Raw genomic sequence first — 12,798 nt, 5'->3', positions numbered from 1 at the left:
CTCCGAGCCGCAACCTAATTTAAGACGTTGTCACGTCAAAATTAATTTTGTAATTAACGATCAGACAAACACATTCTCTGTCATATTCTATCATGAGATATCCAATATTTAACTAGTAAATACAATGTGCCTATTTTAGCATCTACAACAGTTTTAAATATTTTCATTTTTACTTCTATTGCGTCCACCGATACCCGAATGTTTCAAGTCTTTCCAACGATTTCATCACTTGAGTCCCAATTTTCAACTGTTAGTCTTAAAACAATATTATAGACATCTAAACTGTAAAAAAACGCCTTTATTCTGACGTTACCTACCATCTTATAAGGCTTCTTCATAATAAACTCCTAGGTTTACCTGAAAAAAAAAATATGTTGATTTTATTTTTTAAGTATTTCAATAATAAAAAATTATTGTTATTGTGTCATATAAATATTTATTGTTCAAATAAAAGGTATGTAACACTAGGGGATTGCAGAATGTACTATATAAAAATGATCATGAAACACCGTAACGTGTAAAGCGTCAAAAAGCGCTTGCATTTCACAATTCTCACGAGTTTAAGACATCTAGAAATATATTTGAATAATCTCAGTTCGACTTAATCTAGTTTAAAATCTCCTTTAAAATTCAAATATGTAATCGTATTCGTGGTTTGCGGGTTCTGTAAAATATATGAATATGAACTAAATTCAATTTGATTTTGGTCACTATTTTTAGACATTTCTTCAGCGCAAGCGTTAGTCATTGAACTTCGCCAAAAGGCTGGTCGAATTTTAATGACACTTTTCGTGTGTCTACAAATTAGGATCCAGTAATAGTCTAGTTGGTAAAAAGAGTGTGTGAATTGTCCCCCACACTTTTTTAAGTACTTCAAAACAACCCTTTGTTTCATCAGTGCAACGTTAATTAGATTAGAAACTTTGTGTCATCCAGTTATGGAACAATTAATATTTTTATTAAGATCATATATTTTATTTGTACACATATTTATGTGCACTTAAAAATATTATTTGTAATTATACCTAAATTTGATTTTCGAAAAAATGCAATTTAAAAAGATTAATGTATTTTAAAAGTCGCATTCATTAATTTTGGAAAATTTTATATTATGATGATGGAGTACTTTTATTCCAATAATTTGGTTCAACAATAATTTACTGTCCTGAATGATTTTAACTCAAACACCCTAAACTGCTTAAACAGTCGTCAAATATTTTTATTCATTCCTCTTAGTCTACAATAAAAAGTACATAAAAACTTACAATTCCTTATACTACACCACGTGTATAGGACACCCGTCTTTGGTTCTATCAGTGTCAATCGGTGGTGATATTACCACATAGGTGTCCCGGCTCGCACAGGCTTCGTCACCAGCGAATAGCGGCGGTGGAGGGATGACGTCACTCTCCACGTCTTCTTCAGTCACCTCTTGCCGCTTCTTACCAGGCATATAGTTCATGATACAAGTCACGGCGATGAGGAATAAGAAGAAAATGAATACCACGTCAAACATGATGAGAAAGTTGACCATTACAAGTTGCATCACGCCAAGACATCACATTAGCGCCTTCTGTGGTATTTGTTCCCAACTTCAAGACATTTTACGTGTGTCAACGGATTCTGATTATCTTGGATCTGTAATATACAATAATATGTACAGTTAATAACAATTCTTTGTAATAGAGGGTTGCGGTAAAATGTGTGTATAAGACATTGAATTCGCAGAATATTCATTAGTCGTCCTGATATCGTTTCTTATATTCAACGAATAATTTAGTAAAGTAATATAAAGAGAGAAACTTGGTAAATGATCTTATAATATTATAAGATTATTTACGTTCATAGGTATATTATAATCACCAATAAGATAATTAATATATTTTCCTTCAAGAAAATAACAAAAAAGTAAGAGAACGTACAACATTGTCAAACATCTACTTAATAATTGAACATGCTCATAAACTTTTCATTTTGGCCTTACGTAAGCAATACGAGGCTTCATTCCGATACCCTTTTGTGCTTTTCTTTGTTCGCGAAAAACACAAGAAGCAGTATTATTTCCGAACCCTCCAATCGGAGGTACCTCGTATTTTTTGCTGACGAGCCTTAGCAGATAAGTATTAGGGTGGGTTAGCGTCATCTACATAATACTTATTTTCCTTCCCGAAAACCTTTTACGATGTCACACAAAATATTTCCTCGATCACGACTGAATGAAATATAGGCTACTTAACCTTATTTGATTCTTAAGAAGCTTGTATTGATTTGTGAAAAAAAAAGAAACCACAATTATCAGTGTTGAAAAGTGTTATTTTCATAGGATAGCGCTAGATATATTAAAGTCGTTTTCGGCATTCAAAACTATTTTTGCAACAGTATGTTGACTATATTAAAAAAAAAAACGAAGGCGTGGTTTAATAAGGCGAAATTATTATTATTATAATCATAGACTAATCATAGACACGGCGATACGTTAAAGCTATATTTTCCTGTGATCTAAAATTGAAAGTTGTTTCGAGATTATCTTAGTGATACAAACAAGACGTTCATGAATATTAAATCGTCAAACTTCTGTTAACATAATAACGTTAGCGTGTTTGTGATTTCGACGTGTTTATGGATATCATTATTGGCTTTGTTAAAATGCAAATGCTTGTAAATTTTACGCTTGTTTCATCTTAATACCTGATTATCACCGACGCGAAACCGAAATTTCGAGTTATTTATATAATTATCCGTGGCTCTAGTCTTAATCCCTTTGGTTTGAAGTCATCAAAACTTTTATACTATAATGCTTTTGTAATGAATACTATTATCAATGAAGAATCATTACTATAGGCTTTCTTTTCTTTGTAGATAGCAAATTTTTATTTCATTTATGGAAAATAGATAAAATATACATGCAATTTTCCAGTTTCCAGTCTGTATTGAAAATAGATTGTTTAAATTTTGTTTAAAACAAAATTTAAACAATCTATTTTTTATATATATTTATTCAGCGAAAATACTTTCTCAGCAAAAAATTAAGAAATGATTGCAGTTTATGAATAAATGTACTATTAAACTTTAGCTCAAGTCACATATAAAAAGAGTTAAAAAGAAAAAATTAGGTACTAAACGTTTTACGGTTATTTCACGACAATTTCTCGCAGTCTATAGCTCTACGTGGCATTTTATAATGTATTTTCAACTTTGTCGAGGAAACTTGTGTGTGAGTATATAAGTATGGCTTGAGTTCCATTGCTTTTAAATGGTTTTCGTGCGTTTTTTTTTATAGAAGATGCATTCGAAGTTTAAAAAAATTGTGATTTTAAGTAAAATGTTTTCATTATTTAGTTGGATTTTAGTATTGATAATAAATTCTTTATTTGTAATATATCTCCACAAATATATATTTTGCTGGCAGTCCGCCTCGGCATCGCTCGTGGTATATATATAGCCTATAGCCTTCCTCAATAAATGGGCTATCTAACACTGAAGAAATTTTTCAAATCGGACCAGTAGTTCCTGAGATTAGTGCGTTCAAACAAACAAACAAACTCTTCAGCTTTATACTATTAGTATAGATTTTATATCTATATGACGTAAACAACTTCCAATCCGTAAAATATAATCGATCCTTGAAACAAATGTAAAATGCTCTGAATCCTTTATCATGGAACATGAGACTTCACTTTCTTTTTAAGAATAATAGATGATAATTTCATGACGTACTTCGAAAGTATTTGTGACCAAGTTTAATGTAGGTACAAGGCTAGATAAATGGAATGGATGACAGGGATGATCCTGTAAAAGTTCTATTTTTATTAGAACGACGGTCAACACTACAAAAATGTATAATACTATACTCTAAGATTGAAGTTTCGGTATTATTACCTCTGAAAATATTTATGGTGGCGATCGCTTACCATCAAGCGAACCACCAGCTCGATTTATAGGTATACGATACGATAAGGATAAAGTATCAAGAAAAACTTGTTTATAAAAGTCTTACATAATATGGATTGTATAGAAACACAAATAATTAAAATATAACGCCATTCCATTATAACTTATCCACGTTATCTAATGACCCATTACGAGACCTGGGCTTAAAGAGATCTCTGGCTATTTACGTGGAATAATTTGATAGGTTTTCCTAAACACCTGACCAGATAGTAGTACATAAGTGCTATGCAATATAACATTGCAGATTATATGTTCTTACTTCGATTTTACACATAAAAACCTCAATTGATATCAAAAATATGGATGTATATGCGTCCACCCCTCGCTTGTAGTGATTAGTTAATATTCGTGTATATGTTATGAAATTAAAATGAGGTATTCTGATTAAGTAGGGTAACTCTTATTTGAGTTCTTGTTTCGATCAAACTATGTATATGTCCAACTAAATAAACTAAACAACGTAACTGAAATGTATTACGTGCTTTTCTTCTTTTATCTATTTTGTAATTGCTTTAATTAACCACAGCACAACAACCTTTGATGTTTCCGTAGCGTTTGCTGTATCTTTTAGTCGAAAATTATTATTTCTTAGAAGAAAAGAAAATTGGAATGTTACAAACTGAAAGTTTTATGAAAATAAAATACTTACTGGTCGTTTAGAAAATTATTCTTGCATGTAATATTGTCGGTTTAACTTTTTAATAGACCGAATTTTTATTAGTATTACAAGTATTAAAGCTATTTCCAATTATTTCAGAATAATTCTTGTCTATTTTGGAGTTGAACTATAAAGGATATAATGTTCCTGGGTTAAAATTGTACAGTACAAATAGAACTAAGTTTCTATACGAATGGATGGATATCGGCGTTTAAGCGAGAGCCGAATTCTGTAAATAATTAAGAATTTCTATGGAAATTGCCTACGTAATATCCGTCGCACTCGTTTCACTAAAACCGTGGCTCCGAAGTCAAATGACTTTGTGAAAGTAAGACTTGATTTTCCTAGTAAGTTGTAACAAATATATATTATTTATATTAAATAGATCACTGTTTTAATTTGAACATATTCTCCATATGTCCTATATATATGACCATCCCAGAAATATTAAATGAAATACAGTAGGTATTGATTCAGTAGTCTTACTGTTCTTTTTATACAAACTAATGTTATTGTTATTACATATAATGCACCTAAGTAATTTATGAATGTAATAATAAAACTAATTTATGAATGGTTTGCCTAAAAATTCCGTAGCATGATTGTTAGGCAAATAATAATTTATGAACAAATCCAGGAAATTAAACTGCACTCTAATCCAAGGATTATTTTAAATATGATGTGAATCCTTCTATCTTTAAGCTTTAAATCATGAAAATATTGAGATCAACACCTAACGAAAGGAGTAAGAAGTGATAAAAAAGGCGGAAAAATCCACTAAAACATCTCGATTATCTTTTTCGAGAATATTCTTCTGCGAAAGGATTATTCGATTCATTCATCCATAATATCTACTTACTCCTCTGAATAACAAGCGTAGCATATCTTTCATAATGTCGGTTTATAAATTGGGCAATTTTGCAGATCCCTATTTGATCATCAGAAATAGACCTGAATCTTTTAGGCTATTTTCTAATACTATTTTGTAAGATTATACTCTTCTTTTATCCTTTTAATAGATTGTTAGCAAAGTAAATGTTTTTATAAAATGAAGCTGATAATTGGTTAACATAAACACTTTATTTACTTAATTTACTGTATTAGCTTCTGCTTAATAAACTTTGCGTAAGTTTTTACATGAAACGAAATACTGATGTTCATAGTATGCGTTATTTTGCTGAATCATCGTTTTTCTGTATTGTGATAAATTGCTCCACTAATGCGATAGGCGCGGCGTTTACTCAAATCCTTGTAAACTACCCTGGATAGAGTTGCTCGATAAAGTTTGGTGCAAATTGAATATAACTTTTAGGATTACAATATGAGATTCTACGCTTATTAAATAGCACGTTAGTTAGCAATCTCCGCTCGCACATACTTCTGTTATTGAATAGTTTCAAACTACGGCAAAGGTGTTTCGCCCTGTGTAAATTAATTAAGCGGAGGTTAAATTAAAGCTGTGTAAACATTAAATTAATTTTCTTCAATGATTATAATGCTCCATTATTCATGTTTTAATTATAGTAAAATTAATTGTACTTTAATTAAATTATTCGTGATTCGGTAGGGTTTATACTTTGGTTTATACCAATTGTAACATACACTACAATTATTAATTTATCGAAGTTTTAATTGGTCTTCAAATTTAACTAAATATTAACGAAAATGAGATGCGATGATATTCTTTACATATCTTTTATGTCGATCACACACATTCGCATGAATACGCGGACCCACAAGTGTAGGACGATGTTTATGAACGTTTTATTTCCCATACAAGGGCGAAAACATCCGTATGTATATAACAGTTTTGTACGAATATTTGCACAAAAGTGATTATCCCTTGTTACAATAAAACAGTTTATCACAATATTTAGTTTACAATACATTTTTATTATTGACGTGCAATATAATTACGTGTATAATTTTTGTCGAATAATAACAACATATTATCGAGTTATGCTGTATTTAATTGTAGGACATGTAAAACATCACGTTTGTAACTCACACAAATATTTGTCAGTGGTATGAGAGAACGCAGAACAAATTTATACATGTCTACGGGATATTCTGATTCAAAAGCAATGATAGCACGATGATTTGAATGAGCGAATTAACATTAAAGCGGCTGGTATATCTGAAAGTCCTGTTTTTTAACTTTTCGATCGATGTTGCACGCGCACCCTTTTTCTTGAATACGACTGACGAGCAAATAGACAGTATACATTCTGAGCAACTGTCATTCTACTCATTCTAGAGTTAGTAAGGTAAAATTGTGAATAATAATTTTGAAGATATATACGTGAAACTGGATCGAGTTGTGCACGGAAAATATGTGCAGAAATGGCTTGTAGGGACTCATTGATTAGGTTGCCTCATAGAGCGTGGAGATTTTGAGTAATGGAGTTTTTGCTGGAAGGGAAGGGAACAAAACATTTTTTGTGCTATGGAGATTTTCAACTTCGTGATTCGTGATTCGACTTTTTCGTGCTGCACTACGATTTGATTTAGATATGCTTTGTAATTACATGTTATAGTTTAATGAATGAACGTATGTAATATTACCTATATACCTAAACAATACCCAATGCAATTCAAGCAATTAGCCTCATTAAATGTTATCGGATGATTTGCTCATTATTGATACCAAATTTCAATACAATTTAATGATAAATTAATTATTATACCATATTCTACACATACGATGAACTATATTATGTAATCAAACGCAACATAAACCACTATACCATTATTACAGCATACTTGTAATTAATGATAATGAGATCTAAAACTTTAGATTTGGATAATTTTATATGTTGATTATTTATGGTGTGCTCATTATAATTATGTTTAATATTATATATTTTGGAGTTATGGGAGGGAGAAATTAAAAATTGTTGGCGTCAATTATTGATGAAAAAATAGCAACATCAGCAGCAAGCGGTACTTAATTGATTAATTATGGCGTCAGCGATTTTAATATTTCAGCAAAATAATGTAATCCGTAAAACACAAACATATTAAATATGTTTGAATACTTAAAGGGTGTTAGGATGTACTAAAATAAAGGTGTTTTTAAACTCTGTGTGTATTTACTGAAACTTTTTATTGAAACTCAAGAAAACAATTTCTTCTTTGTTTCAAAAGTTTTTAAGTGTTTAAATCAATTAATGGAAAATAAATTGAAATACCCAAATGTTACAGCATCAACAATTTGCTTTTTTTATATGTCTGAACTAAACACACACAGACAATCTTCTATCATAAAAGTGGTTATAATTACGTAAATGTAATGTCTACAATAATTGGATTATAAGCTATTTTATCAATTGCAGATATTAAACAGTTAAAAAAAAAAATCAAGGGTATGTGTGGCATATGTGGTATATAGGCATAGTTTTGGCTTTCACTGAAGGAATGTTTGATTTTTTAACTCACTGATGTTTTATGAATTCATTCGTAATTGCGTAATTCCAAACATAAACCGTTTGCATAAATTAATTTTAAATAAAGTTGCCATCATAGAGATTTATGTACCTATTTGTGTTTAGTTTTATTGATTTAAGCATTGCGATGTATTCATTAGGCAGTTACCGATGTAAACAATAAACGTTGTGCCTGGTGTCTAATTTTGATATTTTGCTATCGAATGCGTGAAAGTATATATAGTACATTAAAGTATTTTAAACCAGATATTTAGATTTTAGGTCAGCAATGCAATTGCCATATTTAAAAAATTACATAAATAAATGTGAAAAGCATGAAATTACCATCATAAATAATAATCCTTAAAAATTATCTTTTCCATAGCAATGTCTATACAAAAAAAAAAGATTCTATTTATAACACATGAAGGTATTATCTTGAATAACAAACAGCGCCAGTAGAGCTATTTCTGCTGGTATAAAAATATTTACGAGGCTTTGAAAAGCGAAGGTACTCGGCTGCGACGTCGCGAGTTCGTTTGTTGCCTATCATGCTCCAATTTTGTTCAAGTACAAGAAAAATCAAATAAACGAGCAGGTGAGAAAATAGAATGTGATACACGTGTATGCTAATAAAAATGTTTTCGATATCAGATTTTGATACATATTCATTTTAATTGGAGAGCAATAGAAATATCCTTTATCGTGATGATATCTATACTCATATTATAAGTAAGTTTGCAAGGAAACCATGTTCACTGTAAAGTGTTCGAAACGTCGGATTAATAATATATAAATCGCTTAATGTATAATACTCGCGTAAAATCAAATACAAGAAAATACGAAGTTTGCAAGGCTCAAGTTTTTACGTTTTCTACTGAACCCATTTAAAAAATTCTTTCGGAATTGGATTTTTTCGTGTTCCCTGAATTCTACAGTAGAGGCAGTATATGTAGCTTGGGCGAAGCCGGGAGAGAACGCTTGCAATAAGAGTCAAGTGTGGAAAGTGTTCATTTTCATTCAAGAACCAGTAGCTTTCAGAGTCATCAACTCATCGGTTTAACATTCTTTATATATTCTCATCACATTTTATTTCTAACTTTAAAATCATATTATAGATTAAGACTGTAATTTATAATATCTGTTAGTACATGCAGACATTCTGTTGACGATTGTTTTAAATATTTCAACAATAACTAATTCATAAGATAAAATTTAAACTTATTACAATTAAAAAATATTGTGCAATTAACAATAGTGTTTGCCTTTGATAAACATTTTAAGCGTCTAATCATTATTATCACGGCAATTTGCTTAATAATGTTTGAACAATTTTATAAATTAGTAATTTCTAACAGCCGTCGTATATAACATCATGCATCACATAGCATCATCATAGCAGGGAACGGAACTGCGTGGGTTACGTGATGGTAAGCGACCAACTTCGCTCATCAACATATTAAGAGGTAGGACGGGAAGAAATAAATAGGCTTGGAAGGGTGATGAAAAGGATACGGGCTCAGCCTTCTCCATCCATCGAATAAAACACAGCAGCATAATATATGCTACTATTTCAAGCAGATGTGGAGGAATTTGTTTTTTTTTAATTTTTTTTTTTTATATGTCATAGCGGGCAACTGAACTGGTGGTTCGCCTGATTGTAAACGGTCACCACCGCCCATGAACATTCGCAGAGACCTCTGAAAATGCGCTGCCCGCTTTTAAGGGATAAGGGATAAGGAAAGGATTGATGAATGAAAAAAAGGAATGGACTGGGAAGAGCTAGTAGAAGGAAATAGTACTCCGGCTCCCCCACTCACTGTACGAAACACAATAGCAAGTTATTGTTTCACGTCGGTTTTCTGTGGGGTGTGGTATTTCCCCGGTGCGAGCTGGCCCAATTCGTGCCGAAGCATGCTCGACTCCCACAATTTTGAAGCCAAATTCAATACATACCTTTTTAATATTTTAAGTAGTATTTTGTGCTGCCACTAATTAGATTGTGATACTATTTAATCAATAAGAACATTAATATCACCTCACATTCTACTTATTTCCACTCAGAATCGTTAGATTTTCATTGTAACAATGCTCGCTTAGCTCAGTTCAGTTATTGAACATTTCTATCTAAAGCTCTAGAGCTTGAAGATATTGTACGCAGTCAGATATTGGACAAACTTAATCTCTCTCTTAAAATAATATTTCTCTACATTGTAAAAGTTATGGAAACATACGTTGGGTTTAATAACAGATGACCATGTCCTTTTGCTGATATCACTAACATTTTGATATGTTATATTACTAAATAAGTCTTTATTTCTTTGTAATCTGCAATACTTATTAAATCTGGAAAACTTTCAAATGGATATATAGCCAAACGTAATTCGTCGATTTTCTTCTTCAAATGAAAATAATTACCTATCAAGCACAAAAGGATCACGATTCATTCTCACGGAATTTTCAAGTAACAAAACTAAAACAAAATAAAAAATAAACTACAGTGGAATTGAACACCTTCTTCGTTTCTGGAAATGTCCTTAAAAAAGAATTAATGAAGTTATATCTGTGATTAACTGTAAATTTTATAATGTTAAAAGTTATGCATAAGCAATAGCATAAGTTGTATATTTTGGAATAAATTCATAAATAAATTGATGGGGTATCCTGATTCATGTTCGTAGTAGAAGTTCGCAGCCAACAAGCGATTGTTTCTCAAATGTTTGGGACGACCGGAAAATCTGACCCATACATAATGTCTTTGGAAACAGTTTCAATTCATGTCTGGTCCAAATACAATCCGTTACACGAAACTGTTATACATTATCGATGATGGGATTATTTGGCTATAGTTTGAGGTGTATATCAAATTAGTTCATTATAAATTCATGATCCTGTGAGCAAATGGTTATTACACGTTTATATAAGACACTAGCTGTGCGCTCAGATTCCGTCCGGATTGAAACTATTTTACTTTTTATTTGAACTACAAATTTCTCCCTTTAATAACGACTAGAAAACATAAAGATTTACCTAATGTGGTACAGTCGTTTTAAAGTTGTGCGCGTACAAACATTTCGGTGATTCATTTGTTCAATTCTGCAATATGATATATGGAAATTTTTGCATGTATTTTAATACTAAAATCGCTAAGTCAGACATATTGACTCAAAAATGACTTGTAATTTTTTCTCGTCTTCTGTATTTTGTTCCAGTAAATCATCATATTGAAGGTAGAAAGGGAATAATTAGGAGATGTGGTTACTGAGTTGTAGGTCAATTTCATTTCGCTTTGCTGATTTTGAAGGAATGCAAGAAATAAATATGCATGAGTTCGATGATATTTACAAATTTGTGGATGGAACGCATACGTAACGATAAAAAGAAAAACTAACTAATGAAAAATATAATTATTATTAAACATTAAAACTATAAACATTATTATCATATTTGATCAAACTTTCAAAATTTGTTTGAATTTTTTTCATGATAAATGTCGTTACTGCTTACTACCTACTTTATAACGGATCTCGCTCTAATTTATAAAAAAATATGTTTTTTTTACTTAAAAGGTCAATTTATTTTTAGTGTATTAAAGGCTTGAGATGATAGCACTGAAGAAGACTTAAAACTACTTCCCGCCTGTAAAAAGCACAAGAACATATGTATAAAAATCCTTTTTTAAATCTATTTTAATACATATCATCTTTTAACATACCTACTTATATATTTTTGGTATCGACGTACACAAATTTTTAAAAAGAGTTATTAATGAACACTCTTGTACTTTTTACCTTCTATTTCAGTCCTTTCCTTAAGTGGTTGGGCTTACTCAACTCCGAACTGAACTTAATGAAAAGGTGCCAGGATTAAAGCACCTGCGTGAAATCTAATCATAATACTTCCCATTTTAGCGTCACATGAAAAATAAACTTGTTACATATTTTATTAATTATACCTGCATATCTAAAATTATAAATGGTACTACATAAAATAATCATATGAATAAGTTACCTCGTGTAAAAATTGGTCCACTTTAAATCGGTGTAAAATCACAATACATGGTGTTCTTTTTATCCGTCACTAGACGCGAAGTTTGCTATATGCTTGTAGGCAGTTGTTGCGACATTCGCGCCGGCCGGCGTCGAGCGGCAGACTGCCGGGCCCCGCGCTCGTGCATTCGAATTTCGAACCTTAGCTGTTTTGATTTATAAACACCGTGTCTGTTTGACAAAATACCCAAAAAAAAAAATTGTTTTATGTGAAAATGAAAAGCATTTATTTACATAAATATATGCTTTTAAAACGTCTTAATTAAACCGTACCTTTTGCCCTACTGAGTCTGGCGATCACATAACTATTGATGATTATATTGATGAGTTACTATTTTATAATTATGATTCTCATAAAGACATGCGTACACGTACGTACACTAATTCAACATCATTCGGTAAAAAATATTACAATTTTAGATATTGTTACATCATATTTACTCCTTCTGTCATCTTTATTTTTATTTTATTTTATTTTTTGGTTTTACATGAACACATTATTTTGATCATTGTTTGATATTGATAAAAACTCTTTAATTGTAATCATGATACATCAATTAATTCTTTGACACATAATAATATTACAAATTTCCTCATTTAGCAGCAAGTACCTTTTTGATTTCGCACATTTCATATGCTATAGACACGTATCGGTAATTGGTTTCCGTTATATGCAATACGCAGGCCGAAAAATTTGCAATCGCATATTCGAAAA

General features: G+C 31.0%; 1 long non-coding RNA gene across 1 annotated transcript in view; it reads right to left on the bottom strand.

Moving 5' to 3' along the window:
• The window catches only part of LOC119834479, a 23,950-nt gene extending 11,772 nt beyond the window's left edge, over nucleotides 1–12,178 (bottom strand). Inside the window, exons 1-3 of the long non-coding RNA XR_005288001.1 lie at nucleotides 12,046–12,178; nucleotides 1,266–1,638; nucleotides 15–357 (exon numbers count right to left, since the gene is read on the bottom strand). This is a non-coding gene — a long non-coding RNA (uncharacterized LOC119834479). The remainder of the gene's footprint in view (nucleotides 1–14; nucleotides 358–1,265; nucleotides 1,639–12,045) is intronic.
• Between the last annotated feature and the right edge of the window lie 620 nt (nucleotides 12,179–12,798).

Source organism: Zerene cesonia, chromosome 19 (assembly GCF_012273895.1).
Source record: "Zerene cesonia ecotype Mississippi chromosome 19, Zerene_cesonia_1.1, whole genome shotgun sequence".
NCBI classification, from domain to species: domain Eukaryota; kingdom Metazoa; phylum Arthropoda; class Insecta; order Lepidoptera; family Pieridae; genus Zerene; species Zerene cesonia.
This window is presented reverse-complemented; position numbering and strand designations above follow the sequence as displayed.